The following is a 14,757-nucleotide window of genomic DNA, read 5'->3' on the forward strand; positions in this document are numbered from 1 at the left end:
TTTTCTGTAAAAACACCTCATGTCTTGGAGTGAAATCAGCTACTAGGCCACCACGAGGCTGGATCTGTCTGTGAGTGACCGGGGCAATATCACACATAAAACAGCAGTTATTATATTTCTTCACGTGGCAAAAGTCCAAAAAAGTTGAAAAAGTTGGCCCTGCTGCAACCCAAACTTGGTACACTCACACTTCCCAAAGCTAGCCAAAGCATTGCTACTGGAGCTGACTCTCAGCACGGATTGGCCCAAATATGCGACCCCAGAACTTTATCCAAATCAGTCATAAATATGGGCTAAACCTAATTTGCATTTTAGCCTCTGGGGGGAGTCCATTGTCCCAGTTCCTCCAGCAATGTGGTGGGTTTTAGGATACTTTTAATGGAAGCTAACACCTGTCTTATGGCTCTACCAACAGGGGAGCTGCTCAAGATGCTGCAGACTGGTGTTGTGATCACAGTAAAAATGTAGTCTGTGGATGTGCAGAGGTGGTAAGTGCTGTATATGTAAATGAAGTCTGCAGTGGAAATGGTCCACCAGTGCCTCCATTGACATTTTTGTTTCTTGTGATGTGAAGTGATGTGATGTGATGTCTTGAAGGATCTTCAAATGCTCTCTTTCAAATATGCACAACTGAAGCTAAAAGATTATGTAAATGAAAAAACAATAATAAATGCTAAAAGTTTCGAGACAATCGTAAAATCTGGCATGTTTTTTGATCACATTTGTTCTCATACCAACACAAAACACACTCATCCAAAGATTTCTAAATGTATGGACATGAACAAAATATGTCACAAGTTTAGAGCTATGTGCATCGTTTGCTTTTTGAGAGACGCTTATTTTTTCAATTTTCGATGAATTTTGGTGACTTGACTTAAATCTGTTGACAGAGATGACAATCGACAGACTTCTCCAGTTCTGCTGTCGGCATGAGCGACATTGATGAAGTGTGGGTTTGTGACAGGACCACCGTCATCATCTCGACTGTGTTCAAAGCACGCTGAATGAACAACTCAACCCCCTGAAAATTCACCTTCTTTGTTTTTAAGCTTTACATTCATGTATGCTGCAAGTCGCAGTGATCACCTTTAAGTATACACTATATGCCTACTGAAATACATAAAGATGAGAATGCACACACACATACAGACACACACAGACACGCACAGAGCCGTCCAGGCTGTTGGCACAGAGTTTTATGAATAATGGAGCTATTGAGGCGTGGAGACAGGAGAGCCCTCATAAGCTCACGCTCCCAGGCCACAACACAACAGGACAGAGCTGAACAGGAACATAAACTCTCACATACCCTGCAGTATGTATGCACGCACATGCACACACTCATGAATGGACAAAAGCGCACATGCAAACCCCTCGGCCAGCACAAAAGTCGTGAGGTGTGAATCGTCTGGGATGCTGTTGCAGCTCTGGTCTTGCTGAGCTCGGGGTGTGAAGCAGAAAACAGCAAACTTCTCCAGCCGATGTCAAAGAAGTGATTATGTGTGTGAAGCTCATCAGTGAAGTGTTTGAGGGGGATAGGGAGACGTGTGTGTGCTCCAGATTCTGTGCTGAGCTGCAAAGATGCTGCAGTATTTCAAGGAGAAGGACGTCAGTGCTTTCGTCAGCTGTAGCTCCGCAACACACAAACACACACACACACACACACACACACACACACACACACACACACACACACACACACACACACACACTTCACCTCAGAGTCCCTGGGAGTGACAGGGGCAGAACTCTTACACTCCTGTCGGCCGCTATAAAAGGAACGGCCGGTCCCATTGTTCCTCTGAGTCTCCCCAAGCTGTGTGTGTGTGTGTGTGTCTCAGCATGTGTGTGAGCATATATACTCATCTACAAACTCTGACTTCTCAGCACTTAGATCTGCAAACACGCACGCACGCATGCACACACACACACACACACACACACACACACACACACACACACACACACACACACACACACACACACACATGCACAAACTCCTCAAATGCTCCATAATGCATCTTAATAAAAAAGCCATTGGGCCCGCTGACACTTGCATTCAGTTCAGCTTCAATAGACATGGAGCAGCGGCATGCCAAGAGGGAGTGGATTAAAAATAAAGACAGAGAGAGATTCTTTAGCAATGGGGGGGGCAAGCCGTCCTGTCAAAAAACAGCCTAATAGACGTGGGCAGACAAAGCCGGCCGCCTCCAGGGTGAGACAGGCCTTTCAGAGCGGGGTTAGAATGCAGCCCTACAGTACAGCACACAGAAATGAATGGATGGGTATCAGCAGTTTAACCTGTGGCCCTCCACGACAGCAGGTTAGAGAACAGAGGAGGGAAATAAAGAGTCACAGACAAACAGAAGGAGAAAGTACAGAGATGGAGGACAAAGATGAAGGTAAAGTGGAGGGGACAGAGCAATGCACAGACATTAAACCGCTTCAGTCCTGTCCCAGAGGAAAAAAAGTGAAACGCGACGGAGACGGAGGGATGGAGAAGAAAATGAGCGAGGTGGGGGAGAGAGAAAGGAGCCAATTGTTTTGCCTTCAGGGGGAAAAGAGTTCCCCTGGCCCGGGACCAACAAGTCTAAGCCTCCCTGCGATGGAGAAATGAAAAGAGAGAGGGATGGATGGAGGGGAAGAGGAGGAAGAATGTGGAGGAGGGAGGGTTGAGAAGTTGGGGGGGTTAAGCAAATAATTTGAAATGCACAACCTGTCTTATAACTAAAAAAAGAACTATAACACTGTCCGATTGTTAAGAGGCTACATGAGAAATCTTTACAATTGCAGTAACCAATATTGACCTCAGTAATCATAATGGGAGCACAAAATAATAATTCAATAATTTGTTGTACAATGATATTTTTGCCGAACTGTTTTGATGTTTTACGATATAAACATTTAAAAACCAAATTCAGGTGAAAGATTTGCTGCATCAGTTCTGCATCACAGTATTCCCCCTCTGAAACACTCCAATTCCAGCTCCTGTCTCTTTAAGGCCCCCCTCCTGAATACTCTGATTGGTCAGCTCACACATGTCTGAGCCAGCGCCACTCACCCTGTCTCCTGATGGCTCTGTTGTGTTTTAAGCTTCCAGTTAGCTTTCACTTTAAACATGAATCTAGGTATAAATCATGCAAATATGTGACATGGTAGTGTGATGTCACAAAGTCATGGATATTTAATTGTGGGACTACTGACGAGGCGTTTCAGCAACAGCGTTTTCTGTGGGAGGAGCTTCTGTTTGTTTTTTAATTTCAAGATATTTTAAATGCGCAAGATACTTTAAAACTAAAAAAAAATAATGGGTCTCCTTTAAATAGTTAGTGTATTTACATTTTATGAGAGCAGTGAGCTCAGTATACACTTGTGTTTATCGAGCCAAACAGGTTGAATGTAATCAATTACTTCATTGATGACATTTACTATTAATAGTCTAAATGATCTGTTTTTGATTCATGTAACCACATAACAAAGAGTTAAACTGTTACATTCTCATCAGACTCTGTCATTTCGATGATAATAAAACACATCTGAAACACATTGGAATCGCAAGCATACGTGGCGTGCCACTAGTTCTTTTCATTCTGGCAATTTACTGCTGTTTAAATAAAGTTAATAAATCGCATTGCCATAAATGTGATATTCCTATCATAAAAAGTACTCATAACATGCATAATATTTAACACAACACGAGGGTGCACACTGTGTATTCATCACGTTACGGGGACTGACCTTTTGCCTGGGGAAGTTTTGGTTTGATCCACACAATGTTAAACTTTTGTGTTAATCTTCACTTTTGGTTTCGGGGTTGAGGTTGGAAATAACAACCATGTTGATATTGAAGAACGGGTTTGGTGCTCAACATGTAATTGTGTCGGTTTAGGTTCGGGAAAGCATCCAGCGGCTGAATGTGAGCCAGTGTCTTCACAACTTAAGTGCAGCAAGCGTGCAAAAAGTAGGAAGAGTTGGTGTTTTGATTCAGCTCAGATAAAAGTCTGTTTGGCTTGCGGGTCTGATTGCTTCATTTCCAAGCAGAAGGAGAAAAAAAAAAAAAGCACATGGAAGCAGAAAGCCCTAAGAGCACGGCGATAAACAAGTCAGGAAGAGCAGATGATGCAGGGCAGCGTGGCTGTGCGTCAACACGCTGCAGACCTTCACAATGTCTAGAGGGGATAAACGCAGAGTACAACAAGCGTATAACAAACAACTCTTTTACAATAACTTGAAGCATGAGGTCTTTTGACTTGTGCAGAACAGAGAATGGAGCGCTGCCTCATTACCCCTGAAACCAAGGAGATAAAGACAGACCACCAATGGAGAGAACGAAGTCAGTAGAAATAAGTATGTGAAGTGAAAGTACAGGATGATACTGGTCTGTGTTGGATTTCATGCTTCTAACGCAATACTAAAGTTTGCGGACAGCGCTGTGGTGTGCAGACGATCACCACGCCCTTAACACCTGAAAAACCAGGGTGATTACAGTGGACTTCAGGCAAGTTAGGAGTGACGCACTGCCTCAAGCTCTGGATGTGTGTTAAGCTTCAAATTCTTTGGATTCCACATCTCTGATGATCCGGTTCCTTGACTCCTCCATCCTGATGGAAAGGGCACCTTTACTTCCTGCAGAGCCTTTAAAAAGCCCACCTGTGTCCCAGGATACCGAAGGACTTTTAACCCTGGTATCATTGAGAGCATACTCATCAACAACTGCATCTCACTGTGGTCTCCGAACAGCTCTGCATCAGACTGTAAGGCACTCCAGCAAGTGTTGAAAACTGCCTCATAGATTTATCTACCATCAACACCTCAAGGTCAAGACAAAAATGAAAGATTCATCCTACTCTGACCATGTTCTTTCAACTTTCCTCACATCTGGCAGGTGTTTCAGGCACATCCACTGAGGACGACCTTCTTCCCTGAGGCTGAGACCCTACTGAACTCGCAATATCACATTACACAATGACATCCACATATATGAACACTACAAATTAGAACCATTTCATATATTGACATGTATATCCAGCCCATACAAATATGTATGTTCATGCATGTAAAATACATATTTTGGCATATGTGTCACATGTATAATTATGTGTACTATTTGTAATATACAAACATGCATAGAATATGACTTTTAAATATATGAACTTCAATGTAGGTATTCTTTGTATGTGTGCAAACTTTACGATGGATAGCTCACATATGTTATAAACTTGGTAGCAGTACATAATACCATAAAAAGAAGCAACATATAGACAGTTGTTATACAAATATGTACAATATACAAATTGTACTATTGCTATATATATGGTATAACCTATATGTCCTCATACTCAGTGGATGTATGTATGTAATAATCATATATGGGCTAGCAGCATCACTCTTTATATAAGGACATATATGTCATTTATTACATTTCTTGATGGGTGAGTGCTAACCTACACTTGCACTTAGCTACATTTCTATGGCTTGGTACCTTTACCTGTATACTGCTATATATGTTGAGCCAATACAAATATGTGTGGCTGTGCACGTAAATTACAGATTTATAAATACATGTCACAGGATATTGTTATTATTCAGACATATAACATATGTATTTGTACAAATACATAATATGCAAACCATACATATGCATATATGTAATATAATGTGACCATATTTGAATGTTAATGTATGTGCATATATACATTTTACTGCAGTCTTTTTATATATGTTGTAAACTTTTGTCTTCACATATACATATTGTTAACATGTATGAACGAGCATATAATAGCAGCATATAGCCATTTGTCATATATGTACAAATCCAAATTTTCCTGTGGCTATTTCAAATATGTTATAAACCTATATCTGGCTATATTCAGAGGATGTATGTACTGTAGTTAACAACCATATATTTCCTTATAGGTAGCATAAATGGCAGCATCACTGCTGATATAGGGGCATATGTGTGATATATTACATTTCTATATGAGGTAGTGGTAACTTCTGCACCCGTACTTCGGGATAGACACTAGCTGCAGTTCACAGGCTTTGTACCTGTTCTCTACACATTGACAATAAAGTTTAATCTAATATAAATGAGCTATAACTGTTACTAAGAGCTACAGAGATTTACAGGCTCAGTCATATGAAGGCTCAGAATAGGATTTCAAAAGGCTCTCTATCCGCTGTGTAATGTGGCTTAGAAATACAGTCTTCTGTTCAGTGGAAGTTCTCGGTACAAAGCTGGTTACAGGAGTAAATGGAAGTTTCACACACACTCATCCACACACTCAGCCGGCAAAGTAAAGCAGCTGTAAGCCAAGAGTGACTACCAGTCTTTATGGGATTTAGGCTGAAAAAAGAAAGTGAGAAAGAGAAAACGAGACAATCCGGGGCTGGAAGCCTGGTTGTTCTGAAAGACACCCAGTGAATGAAGGAGCCGGGGAGGCTACGGCGCTCTGCTGGTCGCTGGTACTGAGCCATCTGGCCCAACATCATGAGTGGAAAGTTTCCCAGCCTGTGAACCCGTGGCTAACGTTTGTTCAGTCCGGCTAAATTGTTCTCAAAGTTTGAATGGGAAAAATGGAAGAAATAACAAAATAGTGTCCGCCAAACCTGCTCGGCTGGTGCACAGAATGCAGAAGTTGTGCATCCTGCCAAGCCAGATCTGTCCTACTCATGATTATGGATGTCTTTGTATTCTTTAGTTTTATCTGTGTAGCCTGCACAGCGAGAGCCAGGAGCGGTGATTGGATTAGTATTTTTGTGGATACCCTGCTACACAAGGAAGAAATATATATTGGAGAACTGCCCTGCTGTGGTCAGAAGAAGGCTTAAACCTCTTGTCTGGAATAACAACCTCTGAAAAAGAGACAATGAAGGAGCCACTAAGGCGAGGGCAGCCTGCTGGTAGCTGGTCACTGGCCATTTGGCCGTGTTAAACCCAAGAGCAGCAGTAAGTCAGGACCTTACAGAGCTGCCTCTGGTCTCCTGACTGGAGCCGCTCCAGACGGCTCTCTGAGGGAAGACAACTCACTCCACTCTCTGAATGAAACAACAGAGCAGAGTTCAAAGCGTCTCTCTGAGGAAGAAGCCCACATGTCATCAGCATGACTTGTTAAAATATATTGTGGGTTGAAATTGGCTCTGGAGTAGCACTGCTGCACAGGATCAGGTCACCAACACAGCAGGCTGAGTGAAACAGGACCTTTATTAATTATTTCATCTTTATTTTACCTCTGTTCAGTGTGCCACTTTCAGTTAGTTTGTGATTGAATGGATCATTTATGGAACACAAAGTGACACAAGTGTGTTATTAAAGCCTGCACCACAAAGTTGTTAAAAGCATTGTCAGAGGAGCCTGAAGTGTTTCTGCACCACGTCATTACGTTGAGTCTAACTTGAAATGAGCATCAGCAGTGACCCTAAAACTCCCCCTGACTGGACCACAGTCCAAATGAACTCACCTGTCCATCCGTTTCCAGGGGAACCGAATTCCAAAGGAGTTCAGAACATTCCGGGTCGGGATCAGCGTCCACCTGAGCCCAACAAGCCTCTGACAGCACTGACCGTTTCCATAGTTACTACTCTGCTTTCTCCTGCTTGACCTCGCATAGTCCTTCCAGTGCAACCGAAGAGACAGCAAATGTCCATATGAGACGAAAACCCTCTTGATTATATGCTCACAGTATAGAGAGTGCTGTACACACACCTACACACACTCACAGAGCTCTTGATATGTGCTCGCAAAGCAGCCATTCTCAGGCTGGTGCATGTCTAAATTCAACCAGAATGCACAGAAAAGTTTTGTCTGGGAGCAGGTGGAAAGTACAGGAACTGGGAGATAAGTATGAGGCAGGTTGAAATTCCTGCAGGGAATGTTTTCAGAAAGCTGTGTAAAAACAAAATCTTGAGTAATTCCAATGATGGGAATGGTGCCTGGAGGACAGAGAAGAGAGCAGCAACACAGTCCCACTCTGGTGCGCAAAAGTCCAGTGAGTCCTCAAAAAAAAAGTCCACAAAAAAGCAGCCGGTGTGTGAGTTAAAGAGCGGCGCAGTGAGATCTGAGCGTTCTCCCAGTCTGCAGTCAACTCCACTGATGAACGGCTGCACTCCAGCTCCACTTAGAAAAACACACAGCCCTGTGCACACACATAAAACTCCTCTTAACACACACACGCTGGGAGTTCGCACACACACTCACACACACACGCACTCACACACTCACAGAGAGTTTTCACGGGAGCTGAGCGGAGTAGAAGTGCTCAGAGGGAGAGCAGGCAGGAATAATGGACTTAATTCAAGAGGGGAGAGAGAGAGAGTGTGTGAGAGAGAGGGAGAGGGAGAGAGAGGGAGAGGGAGGGGTTGAAAAGGTGGGAGGTGAGCAGAGGGGAGTGGAAAGGGGCAGGGTGCACTGTGTTGCTCCGTGTGTCTGAGTCTGTGTGTCTATGCATGTGTGTGTGCTACTGTATATGTCCTGTAAGTCCATCACCGTGATCGGTGACTTTAATTAATGTCTCCTGAGACTAAATACAGCAGCAGAGCGACTCCCCTCAGCAGCGCAGACTCATGACTCGGGCTCGAGCCGGTCTGAAAGGCCTCTATTCACTGTGTGAAAGCTGAAACTGTGAACTGTGTGGCGCTAAAACCATAATTTGATAAGTGTGCCATTGCAACTGGCTCGGAGAGCAATGCTGACGTACATGAAGGAACTGAAACATCCACTAAAATCTGCATTGGGGCTGTCACCATATACCAATTTCAATGTTAACCGTGATATTTAAATATGAAATATACACGATAATTTATTGGTCACTGTACAACTAAGGGGTCGCATGATGAAATGAAAATTCTTCATACTGCATAAACATGGAACAGTTTGTATTTACGGTCATTTTTTTTTTTTTTTTAAGTATTTTTTTGGCCTTTTTCTGGCTTTTATTGATAGTGCAGATGAGGAGTTTGACAGGAAACAGGGTAAGAGACAGGGAGTGACACGCAGCAAAGGGACCCGGGCCGGGAGTTGAACCCGGGTCCGCTGCAGAGCCTCGGCTCATGGGTCGCGCGCGCTACCAACTGAGCTATGCGGCGCCCCATTTACGGTCATTTTTAAACATAAACACGCAGGGCACCTTTTCATTTTGCATCAGGGGGAATGTAAACAGCAGCAACAAGATGGTGATGATAATGTGATTGCCATCTTCACATCAAAAGTTCAACATCTGTGAAACACCGTCCATCAGCTTTGAGTTGGTGTAAGCGCCAAGTGTCCGTGTCACAAACACAGCGTCCACCTTTCCCCGCCCCGCTGTTGTCCTCGGTTCTGTCGGCTCGGAACACGGTCCGTCCATCATGAGCAACAGCTTAGATTCAAGGTGTCTGTAAAGATGTTCGCACAGCGGCTTCTGCTTTCTGGTTATAATCCCATTTTTCCATTTAATTTCAAGATTGCTGTTGTTGTGCCATAGAGGCCTCAAGCCACAAAAACAAAGTTTAAGACCTGAAGCCGCTCGGTGATGTGACTCGACTTGACACTTACTCCTAACTCATGACTTGCCTCTAAAGACTCTGGATAATAGAGCAGTCTGGATAAAAATCACAACAAACAGAAATAGAGAGATAAAGAGAGATATCCAGATTGCGACTAGATGCTGGTGTGGACAGCTTGTAGGCTGATAAGATGATGTAAACACAGTAACTGGCATTTATACCATATGAGGGTTTACATCATCCTCTGCATATATCAAAGTTGAAGTGTGGGTCAGCTATTCATGGCCATGTCAGCCTCTGACAACATGAACGTACATTATGAAAGGCAAGAAAGGAACGAAAAGCGATTCGAAGTTTCAATAGGGTTTTTCTCAAAGATTCCCATGTGGTTGGACTTTAACCAGCAAACGAGGGCTGCTTGTGTTTTAATTCCCTTCTTTTAACTTTTTTTTTTTTGCAGAGAGCATTTGCTGTCGCTCGGCTCAATACAGTCAGCCACCGAGTATTAATTCCATGACAAAGTTTCACGAGGCACGAAAAGTATCAAAGCATCTATTCAACATGTCCTGCAGCATAATCCTCCTCTCTACTGTTCATTATATACTCAGTATGCTCCTAACACGAGGTGTGGATGGAAAATAACATTAAAATACATGAGAGGATGGACAAAGTGTCTAGAATAGTTCTACTGAGGTAGTTTTATCACCGTCACAGGTGGCACGTTCTGCCACGATTATGGAATTTGTGTTCTGCATGAAAAGTGTTTGGGCATATTCAAAATAACCTCATAGAACTAAAGTTGCATCCAGTAACTACTGCTTTCTAACACTGTCTAATGTTGAAGGGAGCCAGTTTCTTTGCTGTTGTCTGCAAGAACCTCATCTACTCCAGCCATCAGTGAAAGTGCAGTCGAGGAGTCGCCACGACGACTGTGAAACTCTGTTTACCATTTTATGTCAGACTGATTTACTTAACGAGAGCCAGCATCATAAAAACTGAGATGCGCTTTCAAACTCAAACTCAAGGATGGATCAGCGAGTTCAACCTTTGAAGCTGTATGTTTTGTCATTTTCCATCTTTTGTTGCATGCTGGAGCAATATTATGATCTGAAATATTGTGATATCAGACTGTCACTGCACTAAAAAACATTTTAGGTCAAATCACCCATCCCTCATGCCAGCCACCAGAGCAGACCACCTGGGCTGTGACACCAGAGACTGTATATGGACCAAATACCAAAATTTGGGAGTTTTCCAGCACATTACAGTCAGTTCTGTAGCACGGCCAAAATCTTAGTGACAGTGTTACACTCGCAATTTTACCCTGTGTGTGTGTCCATCTTTTCCCCAATTGCCCGTCTTTCTATGGCCTTCATTCCAGTGATATTTGCAGTGCTGTGCCTAGGCAACCCAACACACACACACCAGCAAACCCAATAGGGGCAGAGTCCCAATACAGAGAGGTCGTGGGTCACACATTAGGGGTTTCACTGCAGTATGTGTGTGTGTTGTTTTCAAGTTTGCCTGCATTCTCACACACAATGTACACTTGCTTTCAGTGCTTTAAGCACTTTGATGCAGATGGGCATGTGCACAATTAAAGCTATGTAAGCAGATGCGTGTGTGTGTGTGTGTGTGTGTGTGTGTGTGTGTGTGTGTGTGTGTGTGTGTGTGTGTGTGTGTGTGTGTGTGTGTGTGTGTGTGCTTGTGCAGTACTTTTTCAGCCCACTGGCCGCCCCCTGCTGACCTGTCTGTCATAAACCAGTCTGATGTCTCTACAGGCTGCAGAGTGAGCACTGTGATCCTGACAAAGGCTTTTGTCTCAGCGTAAAGCCTCTGTGCTTTTGAAACAGATGACGGCTCAGTTTCCTAATAGCGTCTTAGTGAATCTTTGTTTTATTGCGAGTCAATGAAGCGAAATGATCTTTAGATTGCAGTTGGACCACAATCAGACTGGTGTCTCCCACGTCTCCTCCTGTGGTCTTTTGGGTCTATTTATTATTCAGTTATTCAGGTATTCCAAGAATAGATAAAGAATAGAAAAGATAAAAGCAGAAATCTATAAATATTTAATGTATTGTATATCATGTTTCCATTCATTTATATAACCTTTCTAACTTTCTTGGGTTGACCTTTGACGTTAGCAGCCCATCAGCACAAAAGAGTACACTAAACAGAGTAGGCCTACTGCTGTATTAATTTCATCATGATGATGGTACCTGATGAGCCTGATGTTTTCTGAGGTGGTACAGAGTGGGAAAGGTTTAAGAAACTCTGATTTAATGAGTAGAAGACATAAAAATATCAAACAAATTGAAAAAAGAGCAGATTCTGAACATCAGCCAAGCTCATTACATAGACTATTGAAAGGACTGTTGTTCTCTTAAGATGATTATCTTAACCATGTGTGTTATATAATGCTCAGTATGCATAATGCACATCATCATACACCAGTACCATCAAAGAAACACGTTCTCCTGCTGGATTACATCACTGCTGCAGAAACATTCCTGCTCGTAGCATTATGTAAACATGCTTCTATGGTGCTTACAGATTCTAGAGGATATACAAACATTCTGAAACTGTGGAAACCTACTCAGCAGATACAGAAACACTAACCCGAGAGTAGATGCACAGTGACAGCTGCTAGCCACCCGTGACGTCTGCTGCTAAATAGAAATATACAGTCAGACTGGGCCAGCAGGGTCAGAAGGGCCAGACCCCAGAATAGGCCTACCAGGTATTTAGCATCAGGTATTCCAACTGTGAGGGCACATTATACTAATATTAATGCAGCAATGAATCACTGTGACGGCATGGTTAAACAAAACAGCCGGAATAAAAGGATAATACAAGTGCCTCAGTGTTGGGAGGTCACGCTTCATTGAAGTTAATGACACCGTATTGACTTTAAAAACTGCACCTATTAACATAAGTGCTGTGGAGAGCAGCGTGTTGTTGTTGGAAGAGAGTCTCTGAGCAAAATGTTGGATTCAAATAGTGATTTCAACACTTTAAGATGTGAACTGGCGTGTGGCTGCGAGGTTCAACAGCTTCGAGTTCCATTCTGTGCTGTCTGAAATTGTACCTGGGCCCAATCTTTTTTTTAAGGGGTCCATATTCTTGGAAGAAAATGTGGCCAGTGATTATGTGTGATGGTCACTGGATGGAAGACAAGTAGGGTGATTGTGCATTTCCTTCTTAAAGAAGAAGTGTTATAGAGAAATCAGTAGCAAGCATGCAATGAGTTTTGGGATTTGTACATGGCTTTTGATGACCTGACTGTGCTCAGTGAAATCAATCCACAGACACAGTTAACAAATGGTATTTGCCGTACCTCATTGTGGATGTGTACATGGTCGACAAACTAATTCAGGAGGCAGCATACAGCACTTGTGGGCATCCACTACTTCCACCTGGTGATGCCCCTCTCTCCGGGACAAGCTGGCTTGTGTTGGTAACATGCTTCCAGCCTATTCAGTTACGATGAGTATAGTTTGATCGACTGTAAATGTACTGTCTGCTCCCTTCAACATCTTTTTATGTATCTGACCGGTTAACTGGTATAAATATACACTGGCACGTTACATTGCTTCGATGGGGGCCGGTTTTAGGATCCTGTGGGAGAGATGCCGATTTCAACAAATTCTTCAAAAGCAAGGGTGGAACAATGGATTCAAATGGCATGTATCGACAGCGGGCGAACCGCGGCAGTAAAATTAGATTGACGGTGAGTTAGGAGTGACAACTGCCAGCGTTCATGCCAACAACACTGCAAGTGTGGCATTATAAACATTTGCTGAACAGATGCAGAACTATCTGTGCCTAGATGCCATGCCTGTAAGCATGAAAATGAAATACCATCGAGAAGAAACTTTTTGTATTTCTAAGTGGGTTTAAAGGGCTTTGTTGGTGCTGTACACCGACCTGACATAAATGACATGCCAGTACTAACTGGATCATTAGCACCATTGGAACTATGGAGCCCGTTCTGCCTGCTGTAACCACATTTGTGTGTGTGTGTGTGTGTGTGTGTGTGTGAGCGTTTGAAGTTAATTTGTCTATTAATAGCATCCACAGTATTGGTCCAGGAGTTGCACACACATGATGGAGTTTAGACTGGCGAAGACAAAAATTGTGTTTAATGGGGGTTTATGGTGAAGCGCCATTTGTTCAGTCGGGCTGACCCAAATTCTTCGGAGCGCCTACAGTTGCTGTTGTAATCAAATCTGATTCCAGAAATTTGAAGAAGGGAGATATTATGTTGGCTTCAAAGCAAAAGAAGAAAAAGACTGATAGATGGAGTTGGAAGGGTGGAAATAGATATAGATGGATAGATGGATGGACAGATGGACAGATAGATAGTGATTTTGGTGAGTTTCATCGAGATACAGTAATGTCAAGTTTGAATGAAGCGTGGTTTACACCGAGTATGTTTGGTTTAGTTTCTTTTCAGGTAAACAAGAGAAACTTGGATTCAAAGGGTGTGCAGTTGTATTTCTTTTGTTTTGTTGTTGGAAAACAGCAGTAAGAGTATGGCCTTATTCAACATTTTGTGGACTTACATTCAGACTATTGCGTCTTGCTGAACTATTGCGAGACAGGATGGACTGGGGCTAGCTGGTTAGCATTGTTAATAAAGAAAAAAAAAGAGTCCGGAATAATACGGATGAAAGGTGGACTGAAAATGAGTATGGAAAGGAAGGAAACATGGAAATGAAAAATGACAGAAAGAAGGAGTGAAAAAGTCTAGTCTCTTGACTAGTCTCTGTTGACATGCTCAGCTAGCTTGCTATCAATATCCAGCTGTACAATATGTATCCTGACGGGTCACCCATGAGATTGTCCCCTGACCTCCTGACACCACAGGGATTATTGGGGCCCCAGTGGAGAGTGGCAGGAACGTAAAAGAGAGAAAGAGCGTTACAGTCACAGAGAGAGGGAGAGAGGTGAACCCTGGGGGCACAGGAACCCATAATCCTCCCTGTTTCACTTTGATGTGATCACACCCAACTGAAGGATGGAGAATGAGGAGGGGGGGGCATGGTTTGGCGTGTCAGGAGGGCAGTTTCTGTGGTGTGGGGTGGGTGAGGGGGACTAGCTGCAGTGCCAGGAGGCTCAGAGGTGGAGAACACACACTCGCAGGCACGCAGTCACACGCCATCTGGCTCGGGAGGGTCAGCAGGTGGATGGGACCACCTCCGAGCACGAGCATGGTTTTAGACACATTTTCACACACACCTCGGAGCAGGTTCTGCAGGTCACTGAGTGGAT

General features: G+C 43.3%; 1 protein-coding gene across 2 annotated transcripts in view; it reads right to left on the reverse strand.

Annotated features, from left to right (window-relative positions):
- The window catches only part of sema3b (sema domain, immunoglobulin domain (Ig), short basic domain, secreted, (semaphorin) 3B), a 97,668-nt gene that overhangs the window by 26,087 nt on the left and 56,824 nt on the right, over positions 1-14,757 (reverse strand). The window contains exon 1 of one of the 2 annotated variants that reach the window (XM_037104449.1): positions 7,461-8,251. The exons of the other annotated variant lie outside the window; for it this stretch is intronic. The gene's annotated coding sequence lies outside the window, so the exon portion shown is untranslated. Of the gene's footprint in view, positions 1-7,460; positions 8,252-14,757 lie in introns of those variants that run through there. 2 annotated transcript variants of the gene reach the window in all.

The sequence above is a fragment of the Acanthopagrus latus genome, chromosome 7 (assembly GCF_904848185.1).
Source record: "Acanthopagrus latus isolate v.2019 chromosome 7, fAcaLat1.1, whole genome shotgun sequence".
Classification (NCBI taxonomy): domain Eukaryota; kingdom Metazoa; phylum Chordata; class Actinopteri; order Spariformes; family Sparidae; genus Acanthopagrus; species Acanthopagrus latus.